Source organism: Toxorhynchites rutilus, chromosome 2, assembly GCF_029784135.1.
Source record: "Toxorhynchites rutilus septentrionalis strain SRP chromosome 2, ASM2978413v1, whole genome shotgun sequence".
Taxonomy (NCBI): Eukaryota; Metazoa; Arthropoda; class Insecta; order Diptera; family Culicidae; genus Toxorhynchites; species Toxorhynchites rutilus.
Genome location: NC_073745.1, coordinates 172,450,645 through 172,462,713, shown reverse-complemented (window position 1 = coordinate 172,462,713; position 12,069 = coordinate 172,450,645). Strand labels below are relative to the sequence as shown.

The 12,069-nt window shown below is 43.0% G+C and overlaps 1 protein-coding gene across 4 annotated transcripts in view; it reads left to right on the top strand.

Moving 5' to 3' along the window:
• LOC129771922 (organic cation transporter protein) overlaps window positions 1-12,069 on the top strand; it is a 422,831-nt gene that overhangs the window by 122,944 nt on the left and 287,818 nt on the right. The gene's annotated exons all lie outside the window — the stretch shown is intronic.

Genomic DNA, 12,069 nt, shown 5'->3' with positions numbered 1-12,069 from the left:
TTAAATTCCGAAAGTAAATTGAAATAAAACCCACTAAGAATTCGAATTTCGATGAAACTTTTATTTCAAATTAAAGTTTGGTTTATGCCATTATGTGTGAAATACAACATCATTCAAATGTCCACCTAGGGCTTCCTCGCACACCTTTATTCGGAACAGGTAATTTTCGATGACTTTTCGGCACATATGGGGCGGTATCTCGGTCATAACTTCACGAATGTTGTCTTTCAAATGTTCAAGAGTTTGTGGAGGGTTGGCATAGACACGGTCTTTCGCATAACCCCACAAAAAAAGTCTAGCGGGTTCAAATCGCATGATCTGGACGGCCAATTGGCATCACCAAAACACGTAATTATGCGTCCCTCAAATTTCGTTCGCTTCAATTTGTGGCAAAAAAAATCGATTATATGCGGCCATAGCGCTCATCAGTTACCGCCTCGCCGTCCTCATTTTCAAAGAAATACGGCCCGATGACTCCACCAGACCATAATGCGCACCAACTAGTGACTTTTGGCGGACGCAATGGCCTCTCAACAATCACGTGTGGATTTTCTGAGCCCCATATACGGAAATTTTGGGTGTTCACATAGCCACCGAGCTCGAAATGTGCCTCATCGCTGGAGAAAATTTGATGCGAAAATTCAGCATTTTGCTGCTGTTGTTCGTTCACCCAATTCACTCGTTCACCACGCTCAAATTTTTGTACCAGTTGGACTTTATATGGATGTAGGTGCAAGTCCAAATGCAAAATTCGCCACAATGAAGTGTTTAACAAGCCCAATTGCTGAGCACGCCGTGGAATCGAAACATTCGGGTCATCCTCCACACTGGCAGCAACAGCAGCAATATTTTCGGCCGAACGCACATTACGATGAAGCACAGTTTTCACAATATCCGCTACGGATCCAGTTTGTTCGAATTTACGCACTACATTAGCGATTGTGTGCTCTGTAGGCCGTCCATGACGACCAAAATCCGTCCATAATGCTCGATAAACATTTGCCAGTTTTTCATCATTTTTATAGTATAATTTAACTAAATTAACTTGTTGTGCGATGCTAAAACGATCCATATTGTAAAATGGCAGACATTCAACTAACGATATGACGCTTTGGTTGACAGCTATGTCAAACGGTTGTCAGCGCAGGGCTGTATACTTTCGAAAGCCTGAAATGGAAAACCCTGTAGATGGCTGTGTCCATACGACTGCATTGTTGACGTAAGAATTCGAAATTATTCTATCAGGTTCGCTTGTTTATCACTTCGGATATTATTAACAATGCAACGAAATTTTGAAAATATAATGAAATTGCCTTTTAAGCGCCTGGTATCATGCTGACACCATACACACCACCTTAATGCTTCTCACGCAAAAGAGATGCTCCATCATGCAACAGTTTTTATATCTGACATCTACTGTGTCGTTCAGTACAGAGTCATTGCGCCCATCATGCGTTCGCTCAAACATGGAGGCATATGGAGGCTGACGAGACGGTGCTCCGTCTTGCACCTACTATGGATTCGTTCGGACACCTCATAAGCAGGTTGACGAGACTTGATTTTGCCACTCGGTGAACGCTCTGGTAGCACCCATCATGCGTTCGCTCGTACGGAACCACCAAAACACAGATAGGTAAAAACATTTGTAACGCACTGATACTTTTAAAAAACTAAAAAAAATGTTAAAATCAGCTCCCTACATATACTTGATGTGTTTCCGGTACCGCTGACGTTGGATGTAAAACCGTTGACTTGAGAATGTTGCATTGTTGACGAACTTATTTAATTTAATTCGCCTGTCAATCACTCCGAATACTGCATAAAACGAAATAATATATTCAGACGAAAACTAATCGACTGAGTGTTAGGAGTCCATGAATTCGCATGAAGTATGAACCTACTGCTTCCTATATAAATGCAAATATTGTATTTATATAAAATTTAAATAAAAACAGGAAGTGGGTTATATCTATGGTATAACCGCAAGGGTGACGTAGGACTAGCGTTGATTTAGAGATCATTTGTTTGAAGTTGAATCTAAATCCATCCTGAATGAATGGATAAATAAATATTTGGGTGACTTCAAAAACGAGAGCGTTACGTTGGAGGCTCAAGGTTTTTCATGTTATGCATCCAATATTGGAAACGAAAATTTTCTACTGATGGGGAAGAATAATTTTCAGAAGCTTTCCTGTTAATTGCGATTGATTGAAAAATCACAAAACCAAATGTATTTGATTGCAGTGTTATATGGATAGAAAACATTAGAATAAACTATTTCGCTTCAATGTATTTTTCAATTCCCAGGGGAACTGGCAGAGTATTTTTCAGCAACAATTAATTCTTTTCAGATTTTCCTCGATACTCGAAACCCACCAGTGGTTAATACTAACTCGATAACCACCTGTTAGTAGCATTTGATTGAAAAATATTTGGTCGCAGTGTTACACGGATAGAAAACATTAAAATAAATTCTTTCACATGAATGTATTTTTCAATTCCCAGGGGAATTGGCAGATTATTTTTCAGCAATGATTAGTTCTTTCCAGCCCTCCAGTGGTTATTGCTAACTTGATAACCACCTGTTAATAGCACTTGATTGAAAAATATTTGGTCGCTGTGTTATATGGTTAGAAAACATTAAAATAAACTCTTTCGCATGAATGTATTTTTCAATTCCCAGGGAACTGGTAGATTATTTTTCAGCAACGATTAGATCTTTCCGGAATTTTCTCGATGCTGAATGGCATCCAAACGAAAATATTCCTTTCAGTTTGGTCTGTAAAAACCTTTTCTGAACTCTTATCCATCAAATTTGGAGCCCTGAAAAGGGCAGTTGATTTTATGCTAAGCTAATAGCACGCTCTCCTCGGATACAATGGGCCAGCTGGATGTCCTTGGGCATGATGTGACGTGTTTTGCATGGACAGCACACAAATTGTTATTTTCGAATAGGCCTCCTGCAGCATCATAACCGCGGAACTTTGGAAGCGCAAATCGGTTTTGAAGTCCTGAGCAATTCCACGAATCAAATGCTGCAAAGGTAGATGGCAGATCAGCAATTCGGTCGACTTCTGATAGCGACGAATTTCACGCAAAGTTCGCGGTCGATAGCGATGTGGTCACACTCCTCGCGGCTGGTGCACTTATCCGAGCTGCTTTCGTGGTGCCTTACCACCGAAAGACTAACGAGCTGTGTGCTTGGTCCCACACAAACGAGTCCTCACGGTGCGAGAGTAGAGTAAGAAATGAACGAAAGCAAAGGAAGCGTCATTTTATAAACCATAAAAGTATAGAATCTAAACCCCACCCTTATTATTAATTAGTAAGCTTATATAATAAAGAGGGTGGGGTTTACATTCGATACTTTTATGTTTTATAAAATGACACTTCCCTTGCTTTCGTTCACCATGGTGCTACTGACACTCGACCGCAACGGTTATGTTTTTGGCGCCATTCTAAAAGAGAATCATAGAAATAAAAGTTTTCTCCTACAACCGGATGCAAAGCTTTTTTCAAAGCTGTGTTCGGTCCTTAATATAGCGTTTCTTTTAGCAACAGTTGTCCGGACATCAGGAAAGGAGGAAGCAGCCGAGAAGCCCCCAACGGCCATTCAGGAAGTTGGTTCGGTCGGATTGGCCACTTTGACCGGCAGTTTTCACTGCTCCTTGCGTGTCCCGCTGTTTGTGCCCGTCTCATCAGCAACGTTTTTCCTGCCAGTGACGCGCGATTTTGGCGCAATTTCTACTCATCAATCATCAGCAGCTCAGGAGGTGTGAAAAGAGGTTTTCTTCGCTTCGTCGCTTCGAACCGCTGCGGCGATTGCCCTGCCGTCGGCGGTATCCGGTCCCTTCCCCGCTACCCCACTACCATTTGGTGGTGTATTAGGAGTGGTTCTTCAACACGATCGGTGAGTGACCAAACCTTTCTTAATACCAGGAGTTAGTGAGAGATAGGACGCCCAAAGGGTATAGGTTTAAAAAAACAATTTTTTTTTACTACATATCCCAAATTGATTTTAATTTAACTGACATTTAAAAAGTGATTTTTTCCAAGTGTTTTTAAAAATAGTGTTTTTCCGCCAAGTGATTTCGGTGTTTGTTCTTGTAACTGCGTTGGCATTGTCCCCCGCCGTTACTGTCCTCCGCCGTTTTCGTCCCCCGTCGCACGTCGTATAGTCTACTTTGGTTCGTGAATATTTTTCCGCGCCTGGCTGTATTTCGATATAGCCAGGCCCCGATCATGGCTTCCAGCAGCTCCGGCGCCGGAAGGCCAACCAATATTTACAGAGGTGTTACCACCACTCGTACCTTGCCCAGATGGGCTGATCCTTTTGGTGGCAACTTGCAAATATTACTGTTGAGAGCCACTGAAGGTAACATTCTTCCACCGAATCCTTTCACCGTTTCCAAATCGATCCAAGGAGTGATCGGTACGGAATTTAAAGACGCGAAACCTCAACGCGACGATAAAAATCGCCTGCAATATGCGCTACATCTACGAGATGAAAAACTCGTTCAATTGCTTCTGGGTACAAAGTCGCTGATCGACGAAACACCCATTGAAATTTTATACCATCCCACCTTGAACCAACGCAAATGCGTTGTGTCCTGTCGTGACGTAATGTTCTTAAACGAAGACGTCCTCCTAACTGAACTAGCCGACCAAAATGTGATCGGCGTTAAAAAAATCCTACGATTTGACCCAGTCTTGAAGGAAAGAGTTCCTACTTCAACAATGATCCTTACCATTAACGGAACAGTTATCCCTGAAGCAATTAACTTCGGATTCCTCCGTGCTTCAACCAGGAATTTTTATCCAAACCCGATGCAATGCTTCGGATGCTTCGCTTTCGGCCACACTTCCAAAAAATGCGCCAAAAAAATCCAACTTTGTCGTAACTGCGGTGTAGCCCACCCTGAACTTAACACAAATAGTAATGATAAGGACAAAATTAAAAATTTTATCTGCAATGCACCTGCCTCTTGTGTGAACTGCAAGGGAAATCACGCCTCTACCAGTAGGAAGTGCCCAGCGTGGATCGCAGAGGATAACATCACCAGAGTCCGAATTGACCAAGGTGTGTCTTATAAGGAAGCTAAATCCATTTTTGAAAACAAAAATGGTCCTTCCTTTGCAAGTAAGCTGCAAGAGAGACTAGTCAAAAGTCAAAATACAGGCTGTTCTCAATGCAAATGCAACTGCAATCAGGCTAAGCAAACTTCTTCAGAAAAAGCAGTTCCAATCCCGTCCAGTAATCCACATGAATCGGAACTCAGCACCTCCTCGTCAGATTCAGAATCCGACCCAGAAATTTCTATGGAAATTGAAACTACCCCCTCCAACAAGAGGAAAAATACAAACAAAAGGTCAACCTCAGATGAATTCAAATCATCAGAAGAGGAAATTTTTAGAGGAAAAGAATCCAATAGGAAGAAATCCAAAAACCAAAAATTCAACTCAACCCAACCAGCCAACGAATCCAAACCATCCACTTCCCTCCAACCATCCACTTCCCCCCAACCATCCACTTCATTCCAACCAACCACCGCATCCAAAACTAAAACCTCCAACCAATCCAACCATTCAAACAAACCCACCCCACCTGGCAACAAAACAAATGCCAACGTTTCCAAAAATGATCCTAGACTGAAGAACATATCCAGAAAATCTACCCATTCCTAATCTCATACCCTTCTCCCATCTTCGAACCCCTATTTACTTACCTCAGCCCACTTACCTTTTTCTCTTTTTTAAAATTCACTCCTATAGCTATTAACAGCAACCCTTCGTCCCGTAACCAAACACCCAACCGAAAACTTGCTATTCAATGGAACTTGCGTGGGCTATCCACTTCCATGAATGAAATTAAGCTAATGTTAGCTGAGGAACAACATCTCCCACTAACACTGGCTTTTCAAGAAGCTAAAAAAATCAATGTATCGCTCTTAGAGCGGTCATTTAGCGGCAAATTTTCTTGGTATTTTAAGGAAGGACCATCCTCGGGGCTTTTTGGAGCCTGTCTCGCTGTCCTGAGTGACCTTCCTCATACCGTCATCCCCATAACATCATCATTACAAATATGTGCTATACAACTGAAGGGACCTCTACAGGTAACCCTTGCTTCCATTTATATTCCCCCATTGCACAGTAATGACATTGAAACTCAACTTACGGATGCCATCAAACAGTTACCGCACCCATTCGTCCTGATGGGTGACTTTAACGCCTCCCACTCTTCATGGGGAGGAAACAAATGTGACAAAAGAGGTAAAACAATTTTGGGAATCGTCCAAAAACTAAACCTCATCATACTTAACGATCACCGTCATACCAGGATAGATATCCATCACGGATCATCATCGGCCATTGACATCACGATTGCTTCCTGGGACCTCGCCCCCAGGTTGAGCTGGACAGTTGATAGTGACCTCAGAGGTAGTGATCATTTCCCCATCCACATCCGAACCCTGTCAAGAAACCCAAACATTCGTTTGCGCAGGAAGTGGATATACCAGTCGGCCGACTGGGAAGGCTTCGAATCCACAATCAACAGCTTACTTTCCGAACATGAAAGCTGCTCCGTGGAAGAATTTACCCACGCCATCTTTTTGGCGGCTGAACAAAATATCCACCGTACCAGTGGGAAACCCGGCCGAAAGGCTGTCCCATGGTGGAACGATGCAGTTGCACAGGCCATCAAAAGGAGAAGGAAATCCCTCCGTATCCTACGACGCCTTCCTGATGGAAGCGCTTGCAAAATGATTGCCCTAACCAACTTCCAAACGGCTAGAGCTCTAGCCAGGAAGGTAATAACCGAAGCCAAGCAAAACAGTTGGATGGAATTTCTCGACTGCATCAACCCTAATACTTCGACATCTGAACTTTGGAACAAGGTCAACTTACTTAGTGGCAAGAAAGCTTCAAATTGCTATTCCTTCGTGATTAATGGCACCTTCACCGAAGATCCAGGCATCATAGCCGACCACCTAGCCGAACACTTTGCCACTATTTCAGCCACCTCCAACTACACCAACGAATTCAAGGCTATTAAGGCGAAGGCGGAACTTAAAGTTTTTCCTCCTGCTTCGGAACAGGTCCACAAATACAACGATAAGTTCTCTTTGGACGAGTTGTTATGGGCAATAAAAATATCCAAAAGCAAATCAGCTGGCCCTGACGGAATCGAATATCCGATGATCAAGCATCTACCTCTTCATGCAAAAATTCTACTCCTCCAGATATACAACGAATGTTGGGCTAACAGCTATTTCCCAGATACATGGAAAACGGGCTTGGTAATACCTATCCCAAAGGTGAAGGAGAGTAAACGGACCGCGAACAACTTCCGTCCCATAACCCTTCTCAACTGCTTAGGGAAAGTCTTCGAAAGAATGATCAATCGAAGACTTAGGACGGCCCTTGAAGAATGCCAACTATTAGACCCAAGACAGCATGGCTTCCGCCGAGGTAAAGGTACGGGCACCTACTTCAGTCAACTCGATCATTTCCTTCAAGAAACTATCGAAAAGGGCCAACATAGCTTCACTCGATCTAGCCAAAGCCTACGATACCACATGGCGTCATAACATTATCGATCAACTCCACCGATGGGGTTTTGAAGGCTCCCTCTTCAACATTCTTCGCTGTTTCCTCACCAATCGAGGTTTTCAAGTTTACTTCGGAGGAGTACTTTCGGATCACCGTTGCCTAGAAAACGGAGTACCACAAGGTTCGGTTCTATCAGTTTCCCTCTTCCTCGTTGCTATGCAGTCGGTTCTAGAGGTTATCCCTAAAAACACCGAGGTACTGGCCTATGCAGACGATCTACTGCTGATGGCAAGAAATGCTTTCCCAGAAATGGCCCGCAGAAGACTGCAGGAAGGAATCTCGGCGGTTAGTAACTGGGCAAATTCCATCGGGTTTAAGTTTTCGGCAGAGAAGTCTAATATAATGCACTGCTGCAAACGTAAAGGTCATAGGAAAAGGTTTAGAACATGTCTAATCAATGGCAGGCCTATTAAGAGAGTCAGCTCTGTCCGAATTCTCGGAGTGCTAGTTGACAGTAAACTATCTTTCGGACAACACCTCAGAAATGCTAAAGCTAGTATGAAGTGCCGCCTGCGGCTGGTGAATGCTCTAGGTGGCCGATGCCGCTTGAGTTCTCGTAAAACCATCTACAACATAGGCAAAAGCATTATCTTCTCTAAAATTTGTTACGGCATCGAACTTTTCAGCCGTGCCTCTTGGGATCACTTGAATTACTTAAAGCCTGTCTACCATAATGTGATTAGATATGCATCAGGAGCCCTTCAGACCAGCCCAATAAACGCTCTGCTTGTGGAGGCCGGCGTAGTTCCTTTCGAACACTTCCTCACAAATATCCTAGCCACTAAAGCCATCCGGACGTCCGAGAAAGACCCGGATCTTCTATCCATTTACTCCAGAGCCAACATTTGGCTGCAAAATATTAGCCAAGTCACCCTCCCGACTATTGCCCCATTAAGCAGAGTCGGTCAACGCCCATGGCATGCACATCCGCCAAAGATCGACTGGTCAATCAAAAATGCTGTCAGGGCTGGGGAAGCCAGCAGCATTGTTACGGCCTGTTTTAATAACCACCTGCATAACAAGTATCACACCCACCACAAAATCATCACAGATGGGTCTTTTGATGGAAACCTAACAGGGTTTGGAGTTTTTGCCAATAACACGGAGCTAAAATTCCAACTGCCTTCCATATGTTCGGTATACTCCGCGGAAATTGCCGCTCTCCTTGTCGCGACATCACTCTGTGATAACGACAGTAAAGTGGTGATCTTCTCGGATTCCTATAGTGCATTACGGGCGCTACAAAGCGACGATAGTAAACACCCTTGGATTCAAAGCATTGAGGAAAAAATTACAGGGAAGGACATCACTTTCTGCTGGGTCCCAGGGCACTGCGGAATCCAGGGTAATGAACAGGCTGATCGTCTCGCCAAGGAGGGTAGGCTCTCCGAACTATGGACCACCTCCCACCCAGCAAATGACACCATCAAATGGGTCATGCAATCCCTCAGATAGAGCTGGGAGAACAGTTGGTTTTTTTTCCGTGACCTCTTCTTAAGAAGGATCAAGAATACTACCCTTCCCTGGAAGGATAGTATTCTCCGATCTACTCAAGTATGTCTGACACGTTTACGTATCGGGCATACATCTTTAACACACAAATTTATGATGCGTAGATTGGAACCAACACTATGTGAGTCGTGCCATGTAAGACTCACGGTGGAACACATATTAATCACATGCCCTAAATTTAATGCTTCAAGAATAAAGTTTCAGGTTGCAGACACCATAAGGACAGCACTATCGGACGACGCCGTCGAGCAAAAAAGGACCATCGAGTTCCTAAAGGATACAGGTTTATTCGATCAGATCTAATGTCAAATTACTAAATCTACCTATACTGATAAAACTACGTTTGTTTTCTCTTCTAATTTCAGCAAAAGATGAGCAGGTTTTTTACGCCCTTTTTAGAAGCGAGCTTGTCAAGCACACTAAAAGGGGCTTTTTCCCTGCTCCATTTGTTTGGTTGTGTTTTTGGCCCCAGAGCCGTGTAGGGTGCGGCGATACGACATACATCCATAGCGGTTACTAGGACTGAGTCGAGCGAGAATAACGAATTTTGCAATAGTTTTTCTTATTTTTCCTTCAGTTAAATTTCCCGCCCTCAAGGGCAAGAGACGAATGAACTCTCAGAGTTTAAAGTCTCTCTAATTCATTACCATTACCATTTCGTTCATTTCTTACTCTACTCTTGCACCGTGAGGACTCGAGCTCGTTAGTCTTTCGCAGACAGCTCGTTAGTCTTTCGGTGGTAAGGCACATGAAAGCAGCTCGGATAAGCGCACCAGCAGCAGCCACATCGCTATCGACCGGGAACTTTGCGTGATTCGTCGCTATCAGAAGTCGACCGAATTGGTGATCCGCAGCTACCTTTGCAGCATTTGGATCGTGGAATTGCTCAGGACTTCAAAACCGACTTGCGCTTCCAAAGTTCCGCAGTTATGACGCTGCAGGAGGCTTATTCGAAGATACCAATTTGTGTGTTATCCATGCAAAACGCGTCACATCATGCCCAAGGACATCCAGCTGGCCCATCGTATCCGAGGAGAGCGTGCTATATTAGCTTAGCATATAATCAACGGCCCTTTTCAGGGCTCCCAATTTGATGGATTAGAGTTCAGAAAAGTTTTTTACAGGACGAACTGAAAGGAGCATTTAGCGAAAATCGTGGTGTCGATGATAATTCGATACCGATAGGTGCCATGGATATGGATTTCATAATGAAGAATATGAAATACATGACATGATGTAGTGAATATATCCGAAGAAATCACTTTGGTGAAACTGCATTTTAAAATTATTTGTGTACGAATGCCGCAATCGATAGTCGACTCTAACTTGCGCTGGGTAATTTCCTCGGAGGACTCAATTCCTCCTTTGAGCATTAAGAAACTCTTTCTGGTAAAACGAAGTGGTATGAATCACATTATTTGAATGATAGAATGAAGAAGTTTTCTGCCAATTTCCTTCAACCTCCAAACACATCTTTCTCCCGTTTGTCGTTTTCGCGTTCTAATCCTTTCTCACAACACCCATTTCTCGTTTGAGAAATTGTTGAGTAAACATTGTTTGCCAGTGCGCGTAGAGCGGGAATTCCTAAAGATTCATTGCACCTCTAATAAATTGCAGAAAGACGTGGTCTTAGGTTGATCGCACTTGATTGAAAAAATCCAAAACGAAATGTATTTGGCCGCAGCATTATATGAGTAGAAAGCAAATAATCGCTCGAAAATGACTTGATTTTTGCGATGATGTTTCACGTTTTTCATGTTATGCATCCAATATTGGATACGAAAGTTTTCCACTGATGGGAAAAAAAATATTCAGAAGCTTTCCTATTAATTGCGATTGATTGAAAAATCACAAAACCAAATGTATTTGGTTGCAGTGTTATATGGATAGAAAACATTAAAATAAACTCTTTCGCATGAATGTATTTTTCAATTCCCAGGGGAACTGGCAGATTATTTTTCAGCAACGATGATAGCAACGAGAATTCCGCGCGTGTATATGTGTGTGTGTGGCGGCCGATGTTTCAAGCGGAACCGTGGCATCACTCTCCTCCTGATGGATTCCCTTCTGGCCTTAGGTGCACATACAGGCTCTTGGTGACACCGTTCATTAGCGCTTTCATGATAAACGAAAATAGCTTCACAACACAGCGACAACATGCTCCAATCGCTGTTCAATCATAACTGAGGGGGTTTACGAGCGGCGCTCTCTTATATACCGATTGGTGATTTCAATAGCCTGTTTTGAAAGCAATTTTCAGACTATTGAAACAAGTTTTTGGATGAAAAAGTAACAAGTATATGACGCGTAGACCTTTTATCTTTCGAATGAAGTGTTTATCATACCATTTCGTTCAGTTGTTTAAGAGCTATTAACGCTCAAAATCTCGGTCTCCGGCGTAACGCTTTCATTTTCGAAACTTTGGTTTTACACCCCGGTATAGAAATGAAAGACGTAGTCCTACGTCAAAAAGAAAAATATATCATTCTCTTTCAAACCGTAAATCAGTGTGGTTGTATGGCATCGTTTCACATCACATCGCATCAACGGATTGGTGCCGGAGCACCAGTATACCTAATAGCGGTTATAGAATTTCGGCCGCCGGAGTGCTCGAGTTGGCTTGCAAAGCTGCTCACAACAATAAGAAAACCCGCCTACAGAACAGAGCACATTCGGTTCGGTGGCAACAACTAGTTTCAGCGAGTGGCAAACGCAATCGCAAAACGGAAGCAGGTAGAAGAAGGAAAAAGTTTGTTTATACAGACTGCTTTGGTGGCAAAACCAGCCACCGTAAAACGTTCATAAAGAGTAAACAGTAAACTAATCCATTTTCCAGGTAGATAGTTAGGTATTCACGTAGGAGAAGAAAATAAAACAATATATTTAAAATATATATTTAGCAAAAGCTGTCCCCTTTGTATAGTCCTACGTCACTCCGGTTATGTC